Source organism: Bufo gargarizans, chromosome 7 (genome assembly GCF_014858855.1).
Source record: "Bufo gargarizans isolate SCDJY-AF-19 chromosome 7, ASM1485885v1, whole genome shotgun sequence".
In the NCBI taxonomy this organism is placed as follows: domain Eukaryota; kingdom Metazoa; phylum Chordata; class Amphibia; order Anura; family Bufonidae; genus Bufo; species Bufo gargarizans.
Window position 1 is genome coordinate 133,564,719 of NC_058086.1, and position 14,274 is coordinate 133,578,992.

Genomic DNA, 14,274 nt, shown 5'->3' on the forward strand with positions numbered 1-14,274 from the left:
AAACAAACTCAGGCTGGGAATGTTGCAATGCCACTGCCGCAGAGGCCCCCTAGAAATGGAATATGGGTTACTGCAGGTTCTGGTAGACTTAGAGTTGTGCATAGAAGACATGTTCCACAGTCTGTGGCTCTCCATAATTCATTTGCAGCACTTTCAGAGCGCAAGAGCAACATGGAGGATGGCTCAGGCACAGTGGGTGAGGAACAATCATATCCTATGCCTAAAGTATGCAAGACTGCAGCCAAAGACAAAAAGGATAAGGTGAGAACTGATAGTAAGCAGCTGTTGGTGGGCGATTCTATCATTAGAGGAGTAAAGTAAAAAATGGTTTTGTGAGATATCTCCCTGGTGCTACCGCTAGCAGGGACAGACGACGTATCCTTAATATTGCTAGGCAAGCAAAGCAGGAAAGGGAGGTGGATGTTATTGTCCATCTTTGGACAAATAAGCTGGCTTGCAATGAGGTTTCAAAGGTGAAGGAAGCTTTTCACACACTTGGTAATGATTTATGGGAGGTTGCATCGACTGTTTCATTCTCTGCAGTTTTGCCTGTGCATAACCTTCAACATGACAGGAAGATTAAGGAATTCAATGTATGGCTTGGTGAATGGTGTCTGAACCAAGGGTTTGGCTTTGTGTCTCATGTTAGCTCTCGTTGGAATAGAAAAGAACTGTACAAGAAAGATGGTTTGCATCTTTCTCTCAAGGGAACAAATGTCCTCAGTGAACAGTTCAAAGTATTTGCTAAGGAGCATTTAAACTAGGAAAGGGGGGCAAAAGAGTGATAATACAGCAGTCCGACTGCCCCCCGGAACAATGCCAGAAGATGCCAGTAGCACATAGGTTAAGAAATGACAAACTCAGAGTCTTGTCTAAAAATGCTTGCAGTTTAGGGAATAAGATCAATGAACTTAAGTCTATAATGGCATCTGAGAATATAGATTTAGTGGCTGTTACTGAGACATGGTTCAATGGGAGTAATGACTGGGATATAACAATACCAGGGTTATCTCTATATAGGAAAGACAGAGAAAGCAAGAAAGGGGGAGGGGTGGCCCTGTATGTGAAAGATAGCAGAAAATCTAATTTAATACAAGTTAGCGAGACCAATTTAGAGTCCGTTTAGGTTACGTTGCAGCTTGATAATCATAAGGTAACTTGTGTAGGTGTGATATATAGACCACCTAGCCAAGTCAAAGAATTAGATGATCTACTAGTTGAGGAAATAGCTAAAATGACAATGAAAGGGGAAGTTATCATTATGGGAGACTTTAAACTTCCTGATGTAAACTGGAAAACCAAAATAGCTAGTTCTGCCAGGAGTACAGATATTCTAAATTCCCTACTGGGATTATCTCTACAGCAAGTAGTTGAGGAGCCAACCCGGAAGGAGGCCATATTAGATTTAGTATTCACAAATGGAAATTTGGTATCTGATATTACTGAAGGGAAAAGCTTGGGATCTAGTGATCACCACTCTGTGTAGTTTACTATAAGTACAGTGACTGAGTCACACCACCCAAAAACAAAAGTTTTAGATTTTAGAAAAACTGACTTTTCTAAAATTAGATTAGTGGTTTACGAGTCCCTATCAGATTAGAACAGTTTTAATAGAGTCCAGGAGAAATGGGACTACTTAAAAGTGCCACTATTGAAGGCAACAGATAATTGCATTAGGCTTGTCAGTAAAAGCAAAAAAGGAAGAGACCACTGTGGTACTCAGCAGAAGTGGTCAAAATCATTAAAAACAAAAAGATAGCATTTAGTAATTATAAAAAAAAAAAGGATGACAGGCAAATTTATAAGATTAGGCAGAGAGAGGCAAAGCAAGTTATAAGAGCTTCTAAAGCACAGGCAGAAGAAAAATTAGCTCAGTCAGTGAAAAAAGGCCATAAGACATTCTTCAAATACATAAATGAAAAAAGGAAACTAAAACAAGGAATTACCAAATTAAAAACAAAAGAAGGTAGGTATATGCAAGAAGATAAAGAACTAGCCGACTGCCTCAATGAATACTTCTGTTCAGTTTTTACAAAGGAAAATGAAGGAAAAGGACCTCAGTTAGGAAGGAAGACTAATGAATCTTTTGATGCATGTGTCTTTACAGAGGAAGAGTTAGTAGGGAGCAATCAGGCAACTATAGGCCAGTAAGCCTGACATCAATAGTGGGGAAATGAATGGAAACCATACTTAAGGAGAGGATTGTGGAACATCTACAATCCCATGGATTGAAAGATGAAAGACAACATAAGTTTACTTCAGGGAGATCATAATAAACAAATCTTATTATTATTTTTTTTTGATTGGGTGACTAAAATAATAGATGGCGGAGGTGCAGTAGACATCGCTTTTTGATACTGTCCCACATAGAAGGCTTATGAATAAATTGCAGTCTTTGTGCTTAGACTCCCATATTGTTGAATGGATTAAGCAGTGGCTGAGGTAAAGACAACAGAGGGTTGTAGTCAATGGAGTATATTCAGACCATGGTCTTGTTACCAGTGGGGTACCTCAGGGTCTGTTCTGGGACCCATATTGTTTAATATCTTTATCAGCGAAATTGCAGAAGGCCTCGATGGTAAGGTATGTCTTTTTGCTGATCACACAAAAATTTGTAACATGGTTGATGTTCCTGGAGGGATACATCAAATGGAAAAGGATTTAGGAAAACTAGAGGAATGGTCAAAAATCTGGCAACTAAAAATTTTAAATGTTGATAAATGTAATGTTGATAAGTGCAAGATTTGGGGTATTGTGCACAGTACTGGAGACCAAATCTCCAGAATGATATTGATATTTTGGAGAGAGTTCAGAGAAGAGCTACTAAACTAGTACATGGATTGCAGGATAAAACTTACCAGGAAAGATTAAAGGACCTTAACATGTATAGCCTGGAAGAAAGACGAGACAGAGGGGATATGATAGAAACTTTTAAATACATAAAGGGAATCAACAAGGTAAAAGAGGAGAGAATATTTAAAAGAAGAAAAACTCCTTCAAGAGGAAATAGTTTTAAATAGAGGGGCAAAGGTTTAAAAGTAATATCAGGAAGAATTACTTTACTGAGAGAGTAGTGGATGCATGGAATAGCCTTCCTGCAGAAGTGGTAGCTGCAAAAACAGTGAAGGAATTTAAGCATGCATGGGATAGGCATAAGGCCATCTTTTATATAAGATAGGGCCAGGGGCTATAACTATTATTCAGTATATTGGGCAGACTAGATGGGCCAAATGGTTCTTATCTGCCAACACATTCTATGTTTCTATGGTTTTAACCAGACTTTTTCCTGAGGCTCAGTGACAATGTCATGCTGGATTATGGAAGTGCGTACAGGGAGGTCTGAGAACACATCCGTGTTACGTCTAATAAACTCCCTGGCTTCCTGAGCCTGTTTAGAGCAGAGGCTGTCAGCAATTTTTACTGTAGTAACTGCTTCTCTTGCATCAGACTGAGGAGCCTGAACCTTTTCTCCTACAAAACCTGGCCGTGGGCTGTCTTCAGTACAGGTTTCCCTATCTTTCCATGGTTTTAGTAAATTCACATGGTACACCTGCTCCGGCTTTCGCCGCCTGGCTGGTGTACCTTGCAATGTACCTCTCCCACTTTCTCGAGTAGGGCCCCTGCCACCTAGCTAAGAACTTACTGTCTACGGTTGGTACCAGAACCAAAACCAGATCACCCGGGTTAAAGTTCCGAACGTGAGCCTGCCAATTATAGACCCAACTCTGGGCTTGCTGCTCTGCCTCCATATGCTCCCTGACCAGAGGCAACACTGTCTTCATCAGTCCTTGCATCTGGGTGACATACTCAATAACACTTTTGTGCGGTGTGGGTTGTTGTTCCCATGCTTCATTGGCTATGTCCAACAGACAGCGAGGGTGTCTGCCATATAGCAGTTGGAAGGGCGAGAACCCAGTAGAGGCCTGGGGCACCTCTCGCACTAAAAACATGAGATAGGGCAGAAGAAGGTTCCAGACCCTCCCTTCCTTTGACACCACTCTTTTTAACATGTTTTTTAATGTTTGATTAAATCTCTCTACCAGGCCATCCGTTTGCGGATATGATATACGGACGTCCATAGCTGTTATATGTGGAGCAACTTACAGAGTTCCCTCATGACCTTGGGCATAAAAGGGGTCCCTTGGTCAGTCAGAACCTCTATAGGTAGTCCCGCTCGGGAAAACATCTCCATTAACTCCTTAGCTATGAGTTTGGCTGGTGTATGTCAGAGTGGTACCACCTCCGGGTACCGAGTGGCATAATCGAGGATGACCAAGATGTGTTGGTGCCCTCTAGCGGACTTCGGTACTGGACCTATGAGATCCATAGCAATTCGCTCGAACGGTACCTCGATAATCGGGAGAAGCACCAGGAAGCTCAGAAAATGTGGCTGGGGGCTATTTATCTTGCAGGTTGGGCAAGACATACAAAACTCTTCTACCTCTCTGAACACACTGTGCCAGTAAAACCGCTGTAGTATCCAGTCCTGGGTTTTCTGCAACCCCAAGTGAACCCCAAGAACATGTTGGTGGGCAAGCTCCAATACGAACTTGCGATCAGCTGTTCAACATGCTCACTAGAGATGTCGCGAACATAAAATTTTCCGTTCGCGGACGGCGAACGCGAATTTCTGCAAATGTTCGCGAACCGCCATTGACTTCAATAGGCAGGCGAATTTTAAAACCCACAGGGACTCTTTCTAGCCACAGTAGTGATGGAAAAGTTGTTTCAAGGGGACTAACACCTGGACTGTGGCATGCCAGAGGGGGATCCATGGCAAAACTCCCACGGAAAATGAAATAGTTGACGCAGAGTTGGATTTTAATCCATAAAGGGCATAAATCACCTAACAATCCAAAATTTTTTTGAACAACGTGGTTTAAAACATCCAGTGTGTGTATACGATCAGGAATTATGTTTTATCGATCAGGTAGTGTAAGGGTTAAGTCCGCTTTACAGACATTGACAGACCAAACTCCCCTTTTAATGCACCGCAAACAACCGCAAACAGTCCATTTGCCCAACAGCAAACTTCCCATTTGCACAAGGTTGGATACCAAGCTAGCCATGTCCTGTTGATGTCATTGAAGGTTTCTTCCTCCACCCAGCCACGTACAACACCAAGGGTCCCCGAAAGGTGAATTGAACAGATTTTTCGAATGGGGCGATGGTTAAAAAAACGCTGGCTCCCTCCCCTTTGTTTGAATCCACACCGCGGTCACTGCGTCTGCGCCGTGCAATTTACTGTCACACCAGATATGAGTGGTATTTTCTTTAGTACTATTCTCATCAATTTAATCCCTGTTACGTGACATCCCCAATCTGGGGTCCATTTATTAAATTGATTTTTCGAACGGGGAGATGGTTAAAAAAATGCTGGCTCCCTCCCCTTTGAATCCACGCCACGGTCACTGCGTCTGCGCCGTGCAATTTACTGTCACACCCGATATGAGTGGTATTTTCTGTAGTACTATTCTCATCAGTTTAATCCCTGTTACGTCTCCTATCCGGGGACGTGTGTCGAATTGATTAATCATTGTCGAATTAACAACATCCTGAAATAATTTTGTTCTGAGCTCTGTACTTGCTTTGTATTGGAATTGATGGGGATTTTTTTAATTGTCTGCATTATTTCTAATGAAAAAATCATAATAAAGTCTCTTAATAGTTTATTTTATGTATTAAAAACCCATACAACTTAAAAAATATATATAATAATGTTTTTTCTATGAAAAATTATCCAGCCAATCGCTTTTAGTCTGATCATAATGAAGCAACGGCCTTATCTGGGGTGTGGTAACATTGCCAACACACTCATAGAGGTGATGATCGCTTCATTGTGATACGCAAGCCCCTTCACCACAACAAGGTAACGATCACGAAAGGGGAATTGACACATGTATGTGCCTTTTTTTTGTTTTGTTTTTGCAGCCACAGTGCAGCACTAGAGGCCAGAAAAATTAGGCATGTACACATGCCTGAAAAATCAGGTATTGTTGCAGCCGCTGCTGTAGCAGCGGCCGGAAAAATTGATGTTTTCCAGGCAGAAAGGTGACTAAAACATTGCGGCTTGAACCCTAGTTGGTGGCGGAGAATTCACAAAAGTCATCAGGTATGCAGACATTAAATACAGCAGCGTGGGGACCATTTTGAGGCCAAGGCATGTCATCAGGCCTTTTGTTAGTCAAATGTATCCCCCCCTTCGGGATCCATGCCTCATTCATCTTAATGAAGGTAATCAACACTTTTTTGACCGAGGCGACTTCTTTTGTCAGTGACAATGCCTCCTGATGCACTGAAGGTCCTTTCTGACAGGACACTTGAAGCGGGGCAGGCCAAAAGTTCTATCGCAAACTGGGATAGTTCAGGCCACAGGTCAAGCCTGCACACCCAGTAGTCAAGGGGTTCATCGCTCCTCAGAGTGTCGATATCTTCAGTTAAGGCGAGGTAGTCTGCTACCTGTCGGTCGAGTTGTTCTCTAAGGCTGGATTCCGAAGGGCTGTGGCGATGTGTAGGACTGAAAAAGCTCTGCATGTCCTCCATCAACAACACATCTGTAAAGCGTCCTGTCCTTGCCGCCGTGGTCGTGGTAGGAGGAGGATTACTTTCCCCTCTTCCCCTGTTAGATTCCCGTTCTGCTGTGACGTCCCCCTTATAAGCTGTGTAAAGCATATTTTTTAGTTTGGTTTTGAACTGCTGCATCCTTTCTGACTTCTCGTAATTTGGTAACATTTCCACCACTTTTATTAATAAAAGAATATAACCACTGTATCTAAAGGGTGTATCTCACACGTACAGATGCAGACTAGGCCGCAATTAAAGATTTTTGCCCAAAATGTTTTTTTTTTTTAATAACTGAATATAACCACAGTATCTAAAGGGTGTACCTCACACGCCCTGATCCAGACTAGGCTGCAAGTTTTTTTTGCCAAAAATTGCTTTTTTTCAAATTATTGAATACAACAACAGTTTCTAAAGGGTGTATCTCACATGCCCTGATCTATTTTTTTGCCAAAAAATCGATGGTTTTCAAATTATTGAATAGAACCACAGTATCTAAAGCAGGGGTGCACAACCTGCGGCCCGCGGGCCGCATGCGGCCCCCAGAGCCATGGTTTGCGGCCCCCGGCCTGCTGGGCAGAAACACAGCTGATCCTGCAATCAGCTGTGTTTCTGCCCAGAGCGCCGCACAGCAGATGGATCACAGGTTTTGCTCCTGCACTGTAGCAGGAGCAGAAAGGGTCCCCGGCTATTAGTGAGAGCAGGGAAGCCAAGGAGAAGACAGAAGCGCTTTATTAGCACTTCTGCCTCCTCCTCTATGAGCACTCTGCAGTGTGGACCCAGCGATCATGTGATCGCTGGGTGTCTCGGGAACAGAGGAGCGCTGCCCTGGTACAAAGCCTCCGCAGCAGGCTGGTTTCCATGCAACTGGGGCTCCTTTGGATGCTCCAGTTACAGTGGTAATAGTACAAAAAAATTTCACTTATTGTCTCCCAAAAGGTCTTTCATTGACCTCTTGGGGACAAATTATGTGGTAAAAATATATTTAAAAAAAGTTAAAAAATGATAAAAAAATTTGAACACTAAATAAATAAAATAAAAAGGAAAAAGTGCTTAATAAAAGAGTGTTCACTGTCCCACCACAGTCTTTTTATGAAAAAGTGCAAAATTTTAAAAAGGGACAGTGTGCCCCAAAGTCTTTTTATGACCTCTTGGGGGACATATTATGTAGCAGAAATATATATTAAGTAAAAAAAAAAAAAAAAATACATAAAAGAAAAAAGACCCACACCAATCAAAACCATCACCATTGCCGCCCCATTCACATGAAACTTTTCATATTATATAGCAAAACGGCCTACACAAAATTGAGAACTAATTATATTAATTTATTTTGGTGTCAGTTTGCATATTTAGAGAATAAGGAGCTATAGTTTGAAAAAAATAAAATAAAAATACTTTTTAAAAACATTTTGTACTGTTTCCCCACAAATAAAAATTGTTGCAAAAATTATTTTGGTAGTCCAACAAATAAGATAGTTACAACCAGTTGAACCACCACGCGTGCTAAATCACAAAAAAGTGTTTGGTCCTTAAGGCCTTTTTGGGCCTGGTCATTCAAGCGTTAACCAATAGGCGCCTTCCCCACTAGCAAGGTAAAGTGCTTACTGGTTACTGCAGGGCCCCTATTACTGGGGGCAGGAGGAGGTAATAACAAGTGAGCGCCGGCCTCTGCAGTGAGGGAAAAGGCTGATTTATAAATAGGAGGCAGGATGGAAGGAAATGTCGCCACTTTTCTGGTAAAAATGATTTTTAACAAGTTCCTGCAGCATGGCCTCTGAAATAGAAAATTCATAATTACCTGCTCCACTCCGCTCTGGTCCTCTGCACTGCCCCCGCTGCCTCCATCTTCCGGTTCCTGCTCTGTTTACACCTGGCAGTGCATGGCCATGGTCACTTGCACGGCTCCAGTCAATGACTGGCTTCAGCAGTGACACGCTGCTTGTGGCCACAACACCGCCTAAGCCAGTCATTGTCTGGAGTGGTGTATGACCATGTCCATGCACTGCCAGGTATAAACAGCGGAGGCAGTTCGAAGAACCAGAGAGGCGGGGAGCAGGTAAGTATAACTTACTGGTTTCAGGGGCTATGCTGCAGCACGATATTTAGGACAATTACTGGGAACAAGTGTTCATAAGGAGCGCTCATATCTTATATCTGGCCGGTATAATCGTGCAGCTGATCAGTCCATAAACAAGGAATTGCTCATTTGTCGGCTGATTTGCATATTTTATCAGGATGAAAGATGTCCGATTATCTGCAGCACGACTGTGGTAGTGATCATTCCTCCCCAGTCACTTTGCACTGGCTTGTGTAATAGGCAGATGAGCGCCGATCAACATTTTTTTATTTGTGGCCCCTTGAAATAGAGCGATGTGACAATGCGGCCCCCAGACCAAAAAAGGTTGTGCACCCCTGATCTAAAGGGTGTATCTCACACATACTGATCCAGACTAGGCCGGAATTTAAGTTTTGTGCACAAAATGGCTGTTTTCAAAATAACTGAATATAACCACGGTATCTAAAGTGTGTATCTCACAATGACATATGCAGCAAAGGCTGCAAAATTAACTTTTTTCCCCAAAACGGGTTTTTGTTTAATAACTGAATATGACAGCAGTATATAACCCTTGAATTTAACACATCTGTAAAATCTGTAAAAAATGGCTTGTGAAATCCAAAAGGTGCTCTTTGGAATGTGGGCCCCTTTGCCCACCTAGGCGGCAAAAAAGTGTCACACATCTGGTATCGCCGTACTCAGAAGAAGTAGGGCAATGTGTTTTGGGGTGTCTTTTTACATATACCCATGCTGGGTGAGATAAATATTTCGGCAAAAGACAACTTTTCCCATTTTTTTATACAAAGTTGGCATTTGACCAAGATATTTATCTCACCCAGCATGGTTATATGTTAAATGACACCCCAAAACACATTGCCCAACTTCTCCTGAGTACGGCGATACCAGATGTGTGACACTTTTTTTCAAGAAAAAAAAGAAATAAAATCATCATTTTCCGCTAACTTGTGGCAAAAAAAAATCTAGGAACTCGCCATGCCCCTCACGGAATACCTTGGGGTGTCTTCTTTCCAAAATGGGGTCACTTGTGAGGTAGTTATACTGCCCTGGCATTCTAGGGGCCCTAATGTGTGGTAAGTAGTTTGAAATCAAAATGTCAACAAAATGACCTGTGAAATCCTAAAGGTGCTCTTTGGAATGTGGGCCCCTTTGCCCACCTAGGCGGCAAAAAAGTGTCACACATGTGGTATCGCCGTACTCAGGAGAAGTTGGGCAATGTGTTTTGGGGTGTCATTTTACATATACCCATGCTAGGTGAGAGAAATATCTTGGCAAAAGACAACTTTTTCCATTTTTTTTATACAAAGTTGGCATTTGACCAAGAAATTTATCTCATCCAGCATGGGTATATGTAAAATGACACCCCAAAACACATTCCCCAACTTCTCCTAGGTACGGCGATACCACATGTGTGACACTTTTTTGCAGCCTAGATGCGCAAAGCGGCCCAAATTCCTTTTAGGAGGGCATTTTTAGACATTTGGATCCCAGACTTCTTCTCACGCTTTCGGGCCCCTAAAATGCCAGGGCAGTATAAATACCCCACATGTGACCCCATTTTGGAAAGAAGACACCCCAAGGTATTCAATGAGGGGCATGGCGAGTTCATAGAATTTTTTTTTTTTGGGCACAAGTTAGCGGAAATTATTATTTTTTTGTATTTTCTTACAAAGTCTCCCTTTCCGCTAACTTGGGACAAAAATTTAAATCTTTCATGGACTCAATATGCCCCTCACGGAATACCTTGGGGTGTCTTCTTTCCGAAATGCGGTCACATGTGGGGTATTTATACTGCCCTGGCATTTTAGGGGCCCTAAAGCGTGAGAAGAAGTCTGGAATATAAATGTCTAAAAAATGTTACGCATTTGGATTCCGTGAGGGGTATGGTGAGTTCATGTGAGATTTTATTTTTTGACACAAGTTAGTGGAATATGAGACTTTGTAAGAAAAATAAAATAAAAATAAAATATCTATTTCCGCTAACTTGTGCCCAAAAAATGTCTAAATGGAGCCTTACAGGGGGTGATTAATGACAGGGGGGTGATCAGGGAGTCTGTATGGGGTGATCACCACCCTGTCATTGATCACCCCCCTGTAAGGCTCCATTCAGACATCCATATGTGTTTTGCGGATCCGCGGTGTCCGTGTTTTGCGGATCCACGGATCTGCAAAACACATATGGACGTCTGAATGGAGCCTTACAGGGGGGTGATCAATGACAGGGGGGTGATCACCCCATATAGACTCCCTGATCACCCCCCTGTCATTGATCACCCCCCTGTAAGGCTTCATTCAGACTTCCATATGTGTTTTGCGGATCCGATCCATGTATCCGTGGATCCATAAAAAACATACGGACGTCTGAATAGAGGCTTACAGGGGCGGTGATCAATGACAGGGGGGTGATCAATGACAGGGGGGTGATCAGGGAGTCTATATGGGTGATCACCACCTTGTCATTGATCACCCCCCGTAAGGCTCCATTCAGACGTCCGTATGTGTTTTGCGGATCCGATCCATGTATCCGTGGATCCGTAAAAATCATACGGACGTCTGAATGGAGCCTTACAGGGGGGTGATCAATGACAGGGGGTGATCAGGGAGTCTATATGGGGTGATCAGGGGTTAATAAAGGGTTAATAAGTGACAGGGAGGGGTGTAGTGTAGTGTAGTGTAGTGGTGTGTGGTGCTATAGACTCCCTGATCACCCCCCTGTCATTGATCACCCCCCTGTAAGGCTTCATTCAGACTTCCATATGTGTTTTGCGGATCCGATCCATGTATCCGTGGATCCGTAAAAATCATACGGACGTCTGAATGGAGCCTTAATGGGGGGTGATCAATGACAGGGGGTTGATCAATGACAGGGGGGTGATCAGGGAGTCTATATGGGTGATCACCCCCCTGTCATTGATCACACCCCTGTAAGGCTCCATTCAGACGTCCGTATGTGTTTTGCGGATCCGATCCATGTATCCGTGGATCCGTAAAAATCATACGGACGTCTGAATGGAGCCTTACAGGGGGGTGATCAATGGCAGGGGGGTGATCAATGACAGGGGGGTGATCAGGGAATCTATATGGGTGATCACCCCCCTGTCATTGATCACCCCCCTGTAAGGCTCCATTCAGACGTCCGTATGTGTTTTGTGGATCCGATCCATGTATCCGTGGATCCGTAAAAATCATACGGACGTCTGAATGGAGCCTTACAGGGGGGTGATCAATGACAGGGGGTGATCAGGGAGTCTATATGGGGTGATCAGGGGTTAATAAAGGGTTAATAAGTGACAGGGAGGGGTGTAGTGTAGTGTAGTGTAGTGGTGTGTGGTGCTACTTTACTGACCTACCTGTGTCTTCTGGTGGTCGATCCAAGCAAAAGGGACCACCAGAGGACCAGGTAGCAGGTATATTAGACGCTGTTATCAAAACAGCATCTAATATACCTGTTAGGGGTAAAAAAAATCACATCTCCAGCCTGCCAGCGAACGATCGGCGCTGGCAGGCTGGAGATCCTGTCTCTTACCTTCCGTTCCTGTGAATGCGCGCGCCTGTGTGCGCGCGTTCACAGGAAGTCACGGCTCTCGCGAGATGACGCGTATATGCGTCACTCTGCGCAGAGCTGCCGCCTCCGGACCGCAGATCTGCATTAGGCGGTCCGGAGGCGGTTAAAGGGGTTGTGCGAGCAATTTTTTTGTTCTTCGAGCTAAGCAATTGTAAGTGCTTTTGAATTCACTTACGTCATCTACAGTGGCCCTGTTCTCCTAATTAGCTGGGCATCACATGACCTGTGATGTCAGCTGCTTTCCATGTTCTGATGATGTTCGCTGCACAAGCCTGAAGGAGCAGGATGGAGTAGGTCTGCCTCTGTGCAGGGAACATCACTGTAGGCTATGCTGGATGATCTGCTGGCTGAGCTGGCTGCCTTGTGTCTCCCCTTCCACTGGATTCTTTAGCTAAGTTTAACCTCTTCTACCATCAGCAGCACAGACTCAGGGCTGGAGGCTCTTTCTTAGGTACTGAGTAGCTCCAGAGTTTCCTCTTCTCCAGACACTGAAGAGATAAATGCTGTGCACAGTATCTAAAGGGTGTATCTCACATGTACAGATGCAGACTAGGCCGCAATTAAAGATTTTTTCCCAAAATGGGTGTTTTTAAAATAGCTAAATATAACCACAGTATCTAAAGGGTGTATCTCACAATGACATATGCATTAGAGGCTGCAAAATGAAGTTTTTGGCCTAAAATAGGTGTTTAATAACAGAATATGACAGCAGTATATAACCCTTGAATTTCACACGTTTGGATGCAGCAAGGGCTATAAAATTGTGTATTTTGCCCAAAAAAGGGTGTTTTATTAATAGAAGAATATAACCACAGTATCTAAAGGGTGTATCTCACACGTACAGATGCAGACCAGGCCGCAATTAAAGATTTTTGCAAAAAATAATATTTTTTCAAAAAATTGAATATAACCACAGTATCTAAAGGGTTTATCTCACAAGCCCTGATCCAGACTAGGCCGCAATCAAAGTTTTTAGCCAAAAATGGCTGTTTTTAAAATTATTGAATAGAACCACAGTATCTAAAGGGTGTATTTCACACGTACTGATCCAGACTAGGCCGGAATTTAAATTTTGTGCACAAAATGGTTGTTTTTCAAATAACTGAATATAACCACAGTATCTAAAGTGTGTATCTCACAAGCCCTGATCCAGACTAGGCCGCAATCAAATTTTTGGGCCAAAAATGGCTGTTTTTCAAATTATTGAATAGAACCACAGTATCTAAAGGGTGTATCTCACACGTACTGATCCAGACTAGGCCAGAATTTAAATTTTGTGCACAAAATGGTTGTTTTTCAAATAACTGAATATAACAATATAACCACAGTATCTAACTTTTTAGCCTAAAACTGGTTTTTGTTTAATAACTGAATATGACAGCAGTATCCCTTGAATTTCACACGTGCTGATGCTGCAAGGGCTGTAAAATTGTGTTTTTTTCAAAAAAATTGTGTTTTATTAATGGAAGAATATAAACACAATATCTAAAGGGTGTATCTCACACGTACAGATACAGACTAGGCCGCAATTAAAGATATTTGCCCAAAATGGGTGTTTCTCAAATAACTGAATATAACCACAGTATCTAAAGGGTGTATCTCACAATGACATATGCAGCAAAGGCTGCAAAACGAAGTTTTTGGCCCAAAATGGGTGTTTGTTTAATAACAGAATATGACAGCAGTATATAACCCTTGAATTTCACACGTTCGGATGCAGCAAGGGCTGTAAAATTGTGTATTTTGCCCCAAAAGGGTGTTTTATTAATAAAAGAATATAACCACAGTATCTAAAGGGTGTATCTCACACGTACAGATGCAGACTAGGCCGCAATTAAAGATTTTTGCCCAAAATGTTTTTGTTTTTTTATAACTGAATATAACCACAGTATCTAAAGGGTGTACCTCACATGCCCTGATCCAGACTAGGCTGCAAGTAAAGTTTTCTTTGCCAAAAATGGCTTTTTTTCAAATTATTGAATACAACAACAGTTTCTAAAGGGTGTATCTCACATGCCTAGGCCACAATTAAAGTTTTTTGCCAAAAGATGGCTGGTTTTCAAATTATTGA